Here is a 13,883-nt window from a genome sequence, read left to right as displayed (position 1 = left end):
TATTGCTCCAAAAACGAACAAACTCAACTTCTTCTTCGCATACTTTTTAATTAAATTGTTTAATCGCGTAGCCGTCAACGTTCGATGCAGGTGCATGCAAAGGTGTATTGTAAAAGTGGCGCGGAAGTTAGAGGTTCCGACAGGCTTATGGCACACGTTCATGCAAAGGACACCGGGCATTCTTTACTGCCGTTTCCGATTCGGTTCCATTCCGCGTTTCTGTGCTAGGCACCTGTTATGATGCATTGTTTCAAATGGGGCGAGAGAGCTTTTCAATCTTGGCCGTGTAATGAAATCGCTTCGAACCGTTCTCGATGGAACAAAGAAACCGATAAAGACCTGTCTTCTCGCGGTTCTTATCGGTCGTATAGTGTAATTAAGTGTACCCGCCTTTCGCGGACATTTTACTTCAGGGAAACATGTCTCCGATCGATAATTAACTTTGAGCTAGACCCGTCGCAGAAAATTTCAATCGATTTTTTCCTCGTTTTAACGTTGACGTATGTTTATCCATCAGTCGCGACGAACAATTGCACGATAACCGTATCGTTATCTTTCTTTAAAATTCTCATATAGCGTAGGATTGTTTAGAAATACTACTCTTAAATGCCACTCAAGCATTTTCCATGTCTTCTCTTCAACAACATCTTAACACTAAACCTATTGACGTTCCATTTATGCCTATTTCCACCGCTAAATGTGACTTTTTTTCAATTCTATAATACACGAAAAAATCTGTACGTAAAAGTTTGAAAATGTTTCGACTGGCCGTGGTAAGTTATGCGTTAAATTACTTGCCAATTGTTTGGTGAAGGGATTAATTGTATAGGTTTTTGTTTTTTAAACGAATGGCAAGTTTACGATAGAGCGGCACGTAATTAATTTCAACAGTTAATAAAACGGGAAAGTGCTATCATTTCAGTAAACACGGTGCATCGTCCCTGCAAGGTAATTCGCAATCGAGCGAGGGCGCGAGTTTCGTTCGCGGTCGGCCGGGAGTCGTGGTTGGTCGGGCAGCGAGCCCGAGGACGGCCGATCGTCGACGGCCGCGGCCGAATGCGCGAAGCGCCAGCGCTGGCCGAGCCTGAACGGAGCGCTCGGGTCAAAATATATTCAGTATATTCTAAACAAGCGCGCGACGTGCTGTCACGTTTTGTTTGTGCGTGCGAACCAGTGTCCCGTCGAACGATTCGCTCGAATATCAACTGGTGACATTGCGTTCGAGTGCTCCGAATCACGCGTAACCCAGTGGCCACGGTGTAAATTCAAAAACTCCCGTCAGTGATACCACAAACGAATCGAACGGCTAGCGCGCGGTGAAATTCGGAAGAGTAACAACGCGTCAGAAGATACGAGAGGAGAGACTCTCTGCCAACTGTGAGTCCGTGTATTATACGCGAAACACCGCGATCCGTTCTTCTTTCTTCTATTTCTCGTTCTCTCCGATCTCGTCTCCTTCACTTTCTATCCCAGTGGTTCTTAACTTCTTCGAGCTTCAAAAATTCTTTTTATCTTGTTTAGATTAGTACGATTCTTCATTCCGAGGGATTGCAAGACGAGGGCCTTGGTAGAATTAGTAGAAAGTTATTGGTATTCATTTTTGAACGAATTATACTTACTTTTCAGGTAGAAATAACACTAGTACTTGCTTTTATAGATCACTTCTCGAGACAGTCGATCGTCAAGATCGATCTATCAAATATCTAAATCTGAACCGTTCGCTACCATCGCGCACAGTTTTCGCTCGTGATTTTATTGCCTTGTCATGTCCCTAATAATGACTACGGTACTACCAATATCGATACACCTTGACTCCATAATTTACTCCAAAAAAATAGAAATTACATTCCCCATCGAACATAGTACGTACATCGAAAATGACCGTAATCGACTCGACGTTTAGATCATTCCAGAAATCGCCCGCAAAAATTAAAAAAAAAAAAAGAAAGCAAAACTCGGCAAGATCGGTTGGCAAAAGATTCGCGGCACAGTGCGAGCAGTGTTCACGGTGGTGTGCCGCGGCAGAGTGGTTAAGAATCACTGCTCTATCCATTTCTCCGCTATCTTTTTCTCCAGATTTCTTCTCCCTGTCTCTTCTTCCCCTTCTCTTCTTTTCTCGGTTCGTCTTTCGTACACGCTCCCTACGGTCGTTTTCTCTTTCCCTTGCGACGCCTGGCTCTGTCTCCGTCTGGCTCGCTCCGTCGTCGTCTCGTGGGGTCAGTGGCTGCTCGATCGGATCCTGAGCAGGAAGACACACCGGAGGTGGAGGACGATCTCCCTCCGTCGCGAGGCTTGGAGCCACACGCGCGCGCCGCGCACGCAGTCACGCATCTCTAAAAAAAAGAAAGACCCCCGTTTTATCGGTCCCTTTCGGAAGGGTCTCCATTGACCCGATGGAAACTGCGCCAGAGACTCGTGGCTCGTGGATTCGAAAAGCCGCGAGGAAACTCGTTCGACGACGCGACATCGACGTCTCGGTTGAAAATCGATATATCGGCGAAAACTCCTTTCGCCTAGGGGCGGTATTTCCCCGCGTGTGTGTTGTGATCGACGCGTGAAACTCCCGTACCGCGTACGCTCTTCCAGTGCAGAAAACTCGTGCTTGTTATCCGGCCACTTTTCTCAGGTCTCGAGTCGAGTAAATAAGTATCATTTAAAGGTATCAACTTCCGTATTCTCCTGGCGGAAATCGACTGTTTCACTTTCGCGTCCGTTGTCGAGTATCGCATAGGGGAGGAAAGATTGTTAAAATTGTTATTCGGGATATGGTCCTCGTATGGTTGCAAGGTTTGATATGTATTAGGTGTATATATATTATATACAAAGTATATATATTATATACAAAGTTTAATGTCGTCGATGTCTCGTATACAGAAGTAGCCATACCAAATTAGGAAACAGCAGATAAACGTCTGAGATACGAAGCAAAACAGAGGTCAATACACATATACACGCAACCGTGTATTCGGAATATTGCAATCGTTTTTCTTCATTTTTGGACTTGCGACACTACAATCCGATTTAAGACCTCTCGTAAACGTTGAAAAACGCTGAAAATCGAGGGAGGAGAGAAATTTTGACCAATGGTGATACCAACCCCCGTGTCATATTGGAGAACAGTTGGGAAATTGAAATTGACGGTCGGGCATCGGTTAATTTATGTTATCGTTGCACAAAATTGTGCGTGTGCGATGATCGACGTGTGAGACTCCCGTATCGCGTATGTACATTCTTCCCAGTGCAGGAAACTCGTGCTCGTTATCTGGCCACTTTTCTCGTGTCTTGTTTTTTTCTGTTCCTTTCCACTCCGTCTTTCTTCCTCTCGTTCACGCCAACCGCGGTATCGCCGCCCCGTCCGAATCCCTGCCACCTCTTTTTATCGCGTCGAGCTTTTCGCGACGACCATTTCTTTTCGCCCGAAATAAGGAAAGGACCACGCGAGTGATCACGGGAAAAACGGAAAGGGGAAACTTTCGTGGAAACGGGGATCGACGATTTGAAGTCTGTGTTTTTGTTTACTTAGAGGCGGACTGCCAACGCGAGTCGGTTCGAAGAGGAGGTGAAAAACATCCCGTTCGAGGAATACGACCGTTTGTTGACGTTTTCACACGAGAGGTGAGGAACTGTCTTATTCATTCACGATTAAATCGGGGGTTCATTCGAATGTGGGATTGCCGAATCGATAACAGTTTGGCGCTGCGTAATTTAGATAAATTTAGGTGTGACTCGAAGGATTTTTCATAAGCCTAACTTAGAAATATTCCAAGTATTTTAGACTCCAAGTATTTATAACTACGTTATTTAAATCATAAATAATTATTATCCATGTAGCCATTAATCTCGCAATTTATTATTTATATCGCAAGGGAGCAAATTGATGGTTTTATGACAGTAATTCATTAATTATTGAGCACCCAGCGTATACGTTGGCATGTTAAAGAATTAAAGGAAACGTACCGTGTTTGCTCGATAAAATCAAGCTATAAACTAAGTGTTCTCAGCTGTTTGGGACCATTGAACAATATCCATTCTTTGGTTATTTTAGCAGAATGTTTACGGTCATCATTTCTCGAAGCACGAAATTCCTTCTTAAGCCTTTTAACTTTTCCGCGCCTGCGTTTCAAATATATGTACATATGTATATATATATATATAGCCTGGCTGGTGCATTTTGCCTTCAATAGAAGGTAATTTCCTGACCCCAGCGGACGATATGAATCTCCACATCGTAAGGGGAACGTACCTCGCGGTTGGTATTAACTTCTGATTAAATTCTTGACCTTCACTTTTCGGCATTCGATAATCGAAATTTGCATTCGTCGGCAAAGATTACTCTATTCCCACAGCCTCGTCGCCATACTCTTTCATCAATTCGAGTCATTCCAATCGATTTGGCTCATCGGTCCGCGACTTTATTCTCGTCGATCGACCATCAACCTTTCACTGGCAGTTTTTATTTCTTCGATTAAACGCTGAACAAATAGGGTGCTCCCGGGGTTCTGGGACGCACACAGGGGGCATACAGGGGGCACACAGGGGCCCGCAACCTAAGCTTCGTTAGCTCCACGGTAGCACCTGGAACCACTTTCGCCTGATTGTGGCCATTATTCCTTGAAATATTTGCATCTTCACAGGGGTTCGACAATTTCTGCTCGCACCGTTTATCCGCAGCTACCGAACCTACCGAGCGTCGTTGTTCGGCCGCGTAAACACCGCTAATCTGAATGAGAAATCCTCGATGTATCACGTTTCTTTTTTCTCCTTTTGAATGGACGGGTAATTTGAATACGCTTCGATTCCACGAAACGTATGCCCTTTTATCACGCGAGCGCGAAACTACCGCTGTGCCGATTCCTTATTATTCGCTCGACACCGGCGGCATCGTCGCAGGCCGTTTGTCACGCAAATTCCCAGAATACGGAATTACCGTGGCCGCCATTGTGCTATTAGGTTTGCGTAGTCCCATTCGCGTCGCGGGCACATTCACGAATGCGAGCCTCGAGTGTGGAAAACATCGAGTTGCTGCATACGAAACGCAGCTCTTTTTCAATGGACTTCCAAACGTGACTTTTTCTCTCGAAAACTTTGTTCATTTAACCCCGAGCCACGGCGAGAGAGCGAGGGGATGATCTTCAACATATCGCGCTTCTTCCGTTTAAAATATTTTTATTCCATTCACTGCCAAATACTAGAAGTGGACTTGAAAGTCACGATAGGTTTCAAAGCGTTTAAATTAATACGGTATCACGAGAGAGCTCACGGGACTTGGAAGTCTCGCCAGTAAATAAAGGGTTAAATTTGCCTGCCAGTGAATAGGTTAAGTATTTCTCGCGGCGTATCAAGAATAGAGTTTGTTCATCGACCCGCAGGAAATGTTACTTCAGAACACGATGGAACCCAAGCCAAGTAATAGCAAGTTGCTCAGCAACAGTGTGTCCCCGCTTATATGACCTAACAGCGGTTCAGTGTTCAAATGGTATTCCATGACCAACCAGCGAGTGAGATTGCAACTTGTTAACCTTCTGCGATGCAACTGTACCTCCCAAGCATAGCCGGTGTCTGATACCGTGGTCCAGCCGTGCCTAGGGGCCACATCGAGGTTTAGACTACCGTTATCTGTAGATTAATTTATCATCCCCAACCGAAATGATCATTGGTCGTACAAGAGAGTAAATGTTATGACCCTGTGAAAGTAATGTTTGAAATTCTTTGACTTCTCGAATCGCTGAATGCTTGCCAACGTTCCTTCAGAGAATTCCTACATTTTTCACGAAATGAAAAGTAAATAGATTAGAAACAGCAGGATTAGTATTTTCAACAGTTTTTTTTGGGGGGGGGGGGAGGGAGGATGTACGAGCATTGCGCGTCTGAACACAGCCTGAACGTGTTAATTCCCGCGAGAACGAGCAAATGGTGCAGCGTAAACTGCTGCAGATAACAGCTCCTCCGTGCGTTTGTTTTTTCACCGATAAACCGATTCGCGGAAACACCGACTAGCTTTCCATCCAACCTAACGTCGCTGCAAAATGGGTCTGTCGCGCGCCAATGTTGTCGTTCGGAGTTTTAATAGTCCACCGTGTTAGTTTTTGGGAATACACACGAATGTTCCAACCCAGCAAATAAATTTAGAGCGATACAGTCAATTAAACGTTGATTGGTTTGTCAGATAACAATTTATAACAACGAGATATAGTGAAGAGATATAAAGGAGAATAGTTGAAACTAAACATAATTTGGATTCTTTGATTAGATGGATTGAAAAAGGCTCGTTTAAAAGGTTATCGAGTCACCTACCGTGACTGTTTGAAAAAATATTGGATTTTCTCGTATAAAATACGGTACGCCTCTATTATGAACAACGTTTGAAGAGCCCCAACAGGCGCCACGACAGACTTGGCAAGCGATATCGTGGTCGTGTGGACGGAACACTTGTTGCAATCTGTGCGAGTGGCCCATTATCCAGTAGACAAAAAAGACATCTGTCTAGGGCCTTCATCGTAAGTGGATCCTCAAAATCAATATTTTACAGTAAAATAAAATTCACGCATCCCAGTAGTTTCTGTGTGGAGCACAATTTTCGAACTGTAAATCAAGATGATATTTTTCTTAACGGAATTGCACATATTTCTCAAGAAGCAGCGGAATCGAGACAAATACGACCCATGGACACATTATTAAATTTTTATCGTGGCCATCCATCTCACCGTACGAAACTTCTGGAGAACTTCCGCAACTCCGCGCAGAACTTCGCGCCGCTAAATTTTTTTTTGCGAGGAAAAGTTGAACGAAGGTGTTTACCGTAAACTATCCGCGACAGCGCGAACCACGCGGGGACGGATAATTAAAATATGTATCGCGGTTGCTCCAAATGTCATCCGAAGAGCAGCCTCTTTGGTCTTCGCGATTACGAAATCAGCTTTATCACTTTCGAACGCTTGGTCGTTGGAAGAAATCATTCAACTCTTATCTCAGACATTTTTTCCTATCCTCGAAGCAAAGGAGATAATTAGGTGTGCTGCTTCTGATAGACCACCTTGTAAGATTACGCTTGAGAAAAATAATAATGGCCACGATAATCTTGAATCAAACTCTTTGTGCGTCGTGTTTGTCCCTCGAAACCATTTATCTACTGTAACAGCCACCGATCCATTTGTAATTGCCTTCAAATTCAATTCACACAATTATCTCACGTGTAAGAACCAAATGAACCAACGAAGATGTTATTCGAATTAAACGATCCATGGCAGAAACGTGTACAATTACACCAAATTATTTTGATTAATCATACGTACGATATTATGAATAGAGTTCCGTACGCATAAATCTAAAACCTATTTTGTCCATTTGTGGTTTCCAAATGAGAGTTCTTCCGTGAAATCTCGAACAGATTCGTCGATTGGTCGAATTTCGCGGTTGATACGGTTTCGCGCGTCCACGTGATGTGCGTAGGAATTCGATCTGCAGCCGCAAGAGGAGGACGCGCTGTTTGCGGGGATTGCGTCACACGGTGCGCCAATGGGAGGAAGGTGTTAAAGTGCTCCTGGTAATCTTCTATTTACTCCGCGAGCCGGGTATCGGCGACGGTACACGAGATCTACAACCGCGGGACGCTTGGGAAAAATCTCATTACAGGAAATTATGTAATTATACGGGTATACTTCTCGCAATATCTCGCGGCGAAGAAATGAGAACCGGGGACACCGGTTACACGTGTCCACGCGTGCCTTCCTCGACGGCCCGCGGTTTCGTTTGGCTTCTTCGTTGAGACACCCGAGAGAAGGACTTTTAGTCGTTGCAGGATCCAAAGAGATTGTGCTAACCCATTGCATCGCACGGAAAAGTGGACAATTCGTTTTTATCTTCAAAATTTTTCGATTACTGATGCAAATGGGTTGAGAAAGAAATGAAGAAATGAAGAAATAAAGGAAGAATTCCAAATTCTTTCGCAAGTTCTTTGCTTCTGGATTGTATAACTCGCGATCCTGGTTAAAAACATCTTGGATGTTTCCTTTTTACACTAAATACCTAAAAACTAATCCACTTCAAAGTTTTTGCTGGATCCCTCAGGGGCTGTAGCTACGATTGTAACTACAGTACGGGTTTTAGCGATCCCGAGGTATCCGAGCTAGAGCTCAACAAACTATCCTCAATGGGGATGCCAGAGAATTACGAAGAGAGTTATGTAAGCAAATGCAAAGTAATACAAAGCGAGAATTAAATGGACGCGAGGAACGAATGTAAGACTGGTACATTAAGTGTTACAGTCGAGTTATACAACTTTGCATTCTCATAAATAAAACTCGCTCCGTTTTGGTCCGAAATAACCGTTTGTAAGGTGGCGATAAGGTTAAGAGCCGCTGGTGTAAAAAGTATCGAGCACGTTGCATACTCGTTGCAACTCGGGGGACAGGGTCGCCGATAGGGTCAGAGCCGGGGAGTCCCGAAAGCGCTCGGAATGCATTGGATCGTTAAAGTTGCATCAACTGGCGCGTCGCGACGGCGTCGATATTCCCTCTAGAGCCCCCCCCGTTCGATCAACGTGGACGCGTAAGCTGAAAGATTCGTCCATCGCTAGACGAACGTCGTCGTCGCGGCGCGGCGGCCGCATTAGTCAGTCGCATCTGTCAATAATTATTATCGTTGAGCACGTAGCCGTCGCCGCCGACGCCACGGCAGCGTTGCACGCCCGCGATCGCGGCAGACGACGACTATATAACGTTATCCGAGAAAACACGAGGCGAAGCGATATCAACGACCCGTAGATACGCTCGCCAGAAGATGGGAAGAGAGCGCACACGCGTCGCGTTCGTTTCGGCCGAGAGAGAGAGAGAGAGAGCAAGGAAGAGCGAACGTCGAGGAGTGGGATGAACGACGCGAAAGAACCAAGGAACGAGGAGGAACGATGGAGCGAAGCGGGAACGTAGAAGAGAGATCTTCGAGTCGCTTATTTGTCCCGCGGTGACATGTAGATGATCCGCGTGACGCTAGTTTCGCGCGCGACCTCAAATTTATCGTCCGATCAGGCTTTTCGTTGAAACCGTTCCGTATCGACGACGTAATCGTCGAGTTATCGGTGCCTCCGAAGTCAAGGAACGAAAGGGTTTTCACGCGACGCGAAACCGCGACTTTTGATTTCGCGACGTAAGCTGGGTCGCGTTGACAGCACGCTTGATCATCGTCGTCCTGATCTCGTCATTCCGTACCTGTTCGAACCGCGAGTCTTTTGTGTGCGCGTTTTCCAACGATTACAGATCCTTACGTAACAGGGAACTGCGTTCTCGCGGCTCGGTATCTGTTTTTCTGTCGATGCGATGGAACGTTGATTGTTCGACGCGTATATGGGGAGACAGGGATTTCCAGTGAAAAGTCGACGGGTTCGACGGTGACAACGCGTTTTCACTGGATAGTTTTGAAGGAATTTTTGATGAGTCCGGGGGAAAAGGAGGGAGGGACGAAGAAATAATTCTAAGAAACCGCGAAGAAGATATTGTCTGAAAATGGCCATCTTTGGTACTCGTCGAAAAAGATCAATTTTTGCTAAGTATTTTTTACGAAACTCGAAGATGTCCGGTTTTCGATTCTGCAAGTAAGATGTAATCTCGATAAGTGTCGTTAACCTCGTTCGTGCAGGTGGGCTTGGGTAATAGTAACGCCGGATCTGTAATTGCCGTTGGTGGTTAAACAGACTTATGGTAGCGCAAAATGCGACGAGGTTCTCGTTTTCCCCGCGACGTATCGTTCGTCGTTCGCATTCTCTCGTCGACCCTAACCCCGGTCAGGTTAGATCGTAACGAACGCGATTGAGCAAACTCCCGTCAGGAATTATGCTAACGGTTGATTTAATTTCAATTACGAAACGGCTTTCGACGTGTGGCAAAAACTACGTAATTAACTTCAGCTTCTCTGGAAAACGCGTAAAATCCTCACTCTGTTAACAACGAAACCTTGTGAATATTCCGAAGCGTCGGAAGAGGAGGCTCCGATTAAACGTGTTTGCTCAAAGCTGAAACAATTGATAGTCATTAGTCGGAGGTTTCTAATGGCCTCGCGTTTAAATAAGACCGCTCGATATGATTAATGGAGTACCATTAGCATCGAACATCGTTCCCACAAGTACCTCGATAATGCATATCAACGCCATAAATATTAAATCAGCCCGAAACGATACATCCGTGGAATTGAAATCGCCTCGATAATTCTTCTCTGTGCATCGTGTATTCCTCGACGGGCCCAGAAGCCTCGGTTTTGAGCGCGAGTTAGAAAGCAACGGGGTGCGCTTTGGCATCGTGCATCGCCGCGATCGTCTGTAACGAGAAAACGACTGTCGTCCATTTATGCGCGACGCATTTCCTTTAATAACGTCGATATCAGAAATGGTAGCACGTGCTTGGATTTATAGGTGCCTGTAGATTCGCAGATTTATCGTTGGGCAGTCTGATAAAAAAAAAGAAAAAAAAAAAGAAGTTACACGAGGAGGGAACATCATTGCTCGAATGCCTTCGATCGGGACAAGTATTAAAACCTTCTGGCGCTTGTCTGCCGGTCGCAGAACTCGTTCGATGAATCATTGCCGCGTTTTCTCGTCGCTCGGATAGGTAGCTACATAAAAATGCTAATCGCTGGGAATGGCAGCGGCGCGCGAACGATAATGAGCGCCTCGTCGTTGCATTTCGGATTCGCCGGGACGTGTATCGCAGGTACCGATCTACGGTGCCAACGATTGTCCGCCGGATATCGACGGCTCATCGGCGAGTTTCGACGTATCGATGACGTCGTTAACGATATCGATATCGGTATGGACGGGATAAGGGTAACGAAACGCGGTGTTTCTTAATTCGTCGTTGGATGGAGAACGATCTGGTTAGCAGGACTCGTAAAAGGAAATGGAGGGGTTATAAGCGTAGGTTTGAAATAGATAGGGATTTTTCATGTATTTCCAATATTAATTCGAATAGCAGAAAAGTAAGGCATAAAATAGTCGGCGCTAATCGAGAATGGCATCCGCTAGGCGCAGGACTGATCAAACTATCTATCGCAAGGATATCTGGCCGGATTCCAGGAGCGCCTGGCGGAGGCGCCGGTTTTATTGTCTCCCGATAGCTTTGCCCACGCGATCCACGGCGCTTAATCGTCGCGCCTTAGAGTAGATGGTTCCGCTAAACACGCATTGCTCACGTCTAGACTCTCAAATGAGCCGTTTCGTGACGATAGGTAACATTTTGGACCGCCTGATTCGAACATTTCACTCGGAGATACCAAAGGTATCTTCACTGGACCCGTTTTATTTTTTTTTTTTTTGCATTATTTGGTATAGAGTGGTCCTAAATTCAATATTTTGTCACCATCCGCAATTTAAACTCGCTCGAAATCACTCTGCCCATGCAATTTGCCTCGACAAAAGTGGAGACAACGTTCCCATTGTACCCGAACGGATCGACGATCCGGAGCTCATTGTGTACGTGACCTGCGAAATTCTAACGCGTCTGATACACAAGATAGAGAATCGTTTACCTCGCTCCGACAATGCAGTCACTGTTTAGAATTTCGGTCAGTGTCAAAAACCTCGCGCGATATTTCGGCCGAACCACGGTTTATTAGATCAAGGTTACAGTCTCGAGTCACTCGAATTATTAAAGTACTAGAACAGTTTAAAACCAGGTTGATTAAGAGATTCCCACATTTTCAAATGGGATTTCTAAGTTGAAAAATTCTAAACTGATAGCACCAAGGAATCCTAATTGGATAACAGAATACTTCGACCTTAGTTCAACTTTTATTTAAACATCTACGCCTTATCGATATTAATATATGCCTTCAAAACTCTGAATCGTTTCAAAGAAACTTCCCAAGGCGACACCCGGTACTCATTTGACGGCAATTTGTACTCATAGTATGTACTCGGTTACATTTTATGGCGCGTAAACTTATCTCCGCCGCGTGATCGTCCGCCAACGGTTCCCCTTTTAATTTTATTAACACTGAAACGAGCGTAATTAGAGAAACAGCGAGACCATCGCCGCGTCTAATGGCGCGATGCATTTTCGATGCCGCGTTGGCTCCGACGCCGGACAGACGGGACGTTTGGTATAAAATAGACCATTAGATATGTATCTGTTCAACGTCGATAATTTGTGGCCCAGGGGCTCGAACCAATTACAAATTATATACGCGTGTAAACTATTACGGAAACCTTGGCTATCTCGCGAGCGGATCGACCGCGGAAGAGCCAACACGGAAAACTTGCGACCGTTATAATCAGCAGGTACGGGCACGAAACTACGTCGTTTAAGCATAATGCAAACGCAGTTCGCGTGTAGTATTATTATCAAGTATGCCGTCGCGTCCGATCGCGCGGCTAAGTCTGCGAGGAAGTTTAACGCTCGGGTAAAGACACGACAGGATCGCCCAAAAATACGCCACTGAATTATTAGCTTGGCGTACGTGGAATGTCGTTATTCCTGTGTTTGAATTAGCTGGATAAAATAAGATCCATAGATGCATTTCCTCTCTGAAACATTAATCTAAATTTTAAACAGGTACTCGGACCTTTTGCTTGTATTTCCATTAACATTCTATGAGTTCCGTGTAACTTTCAGTACACATGCTGATATATCGTCATTTTACCAAATAATTGTATTTCCTCTTTTGAAATATCCGTTTACTTTACCATCAACTGAGTTTCTAATTTCAATAATGGTCTCGTCGCTCCGATTACGTTCAGAGAATATGTTAAAAAACAGGGGCGTGAGTGTCCCCGAGCGGATCAATGAAATTGTTCCACAAGGTCAAGTAGGTCTACTTGTTATTTTATTGTACGTTATAACAAGATAAGCCGCACAAACGAATTCAATATCTGTACGGAGCGCGCAGTGCACGCAGATGGAGAATTGCCTCTGACGAAGTCCTAAATTGCCATACTTAGCGAGCTCTATTTCGATCGTTGAAACGAAATGATTTATTATCGATGGTAAGTCGCTCGGCGCGAAGACGCAACATATCGTTGTGCAGCTTAATTGTTTCCGGGTCGATTCCTCTCATTAAGGCTACTCTAAATTCATGAACTCTAAATTTGCATTTACGATCCATTATTCTAATTGGCAGAATCATGTCCGCTTGATAAATTTATACCGTTTCGCGCATTTCGATTCACCGTAAGCTTCCGTTGTTTAATCAACTTTTTCGCGGTCGGGCGGCTCCGAAAAATTACGTCAAAAGAATGATAAAGATAAAAAGAAACGGTTGGTCGAATGCAGACGTCTTCGTCGCGCGATACTGTATCGAGAGTCGAAACTCGATTTGCCAAGAGATAATCCGTTGTTGCATCACATATGGGTGGTCCTCGAATCATTAAATAGGGCAAACGAGGCTTCGAAAGTTAATTTTTTTTACTTAAATACGAATGGTACGGAGGATATCCAATTTTTTAATTTTATGGTCTCCGTCATGGCTCTGATAGGTGTACTTTGTTATTAATAAAGCAAATTCTACGACCTCGTGCATATTGTGAAATTGAGTGTTCCCGTGATTAAAAGTCTCCTACATTATGTTCGCCGAGTCAATTACTTTGTTAACCTTGTTTGTTAAATGAGTCCACCTCTGTTGGCAGTACTACTCGAGTCGAGTGTCGCCGTTTGCTGAGATTAGAGGCGCCAGCGGGCTAGAAGAGAAAAAAAAAGATCGAGAGCGCGCTATGACCGCAGCGATTAATTAATCTTTGGTCATTACGACGGGCGCGCTTGACCTACGCAGTGGTGGTTATGTCGCGATTATTAAGGCGCGGTTGATCATTCTTCGTGTAAACAGAGTCCACAATTGTCCGTAACGGGAGAAGCATTAGGTAACTTGATGTCTGTTGGAAATTACAAATTGCACGCGAAAGGTCT

At 44.8% G+C, this 13,883-nt stretch overlaps 1 protein-coding gene across 2 annotated transcripts in view; it reads left to right on the top strand.

Moving 5' to 3' along the window:
- Positions 1-828: 828 nt before the first annotated feature.
- Positions 829-13,883, top strand: part of LOC128895392 (cAMP-specific 3',5'-cyclic phosphodiesterase 4D) — a 112,639-nt gene continuing 99,584 nt past the window's right edge. Inside the window, exons 1-2 of one of the 2 annotated variants that reach the window (XM_054157941.1) lie at positions 829-1,377; positions 3,524-3,615. The gene's annotated coding sequence lies outside the window, so the exon portion shown is untranslated. The remainder of the gene's footprint in view (positions 1,378-3,523; positions 3,616-13,883) is intronic. The other variant, XM_054157942.1, reaches the window with a different exon arrangement.

Source organism: Hylaeus anthracinus, unplaced genomic scaffold (assembly GCF_026225885.1).
Source record: "Hylaeus anthracinus isolate JK02 unplaced genomic scaffold, UHH_iyHylAnth1.0_haploid 5, whole genome shotgun sequence".
NCBI classification, from domain to species: domain Eukaryota; kingdom Metazoa; phylum Arthropoda; class Insecta; order Hymenoptera; family Colletidae; genus Hylaeus; species Hylaeus anthracinus.
This window is presented reverse-complemented; position numbering and strand designations above follow the sequence as displayed.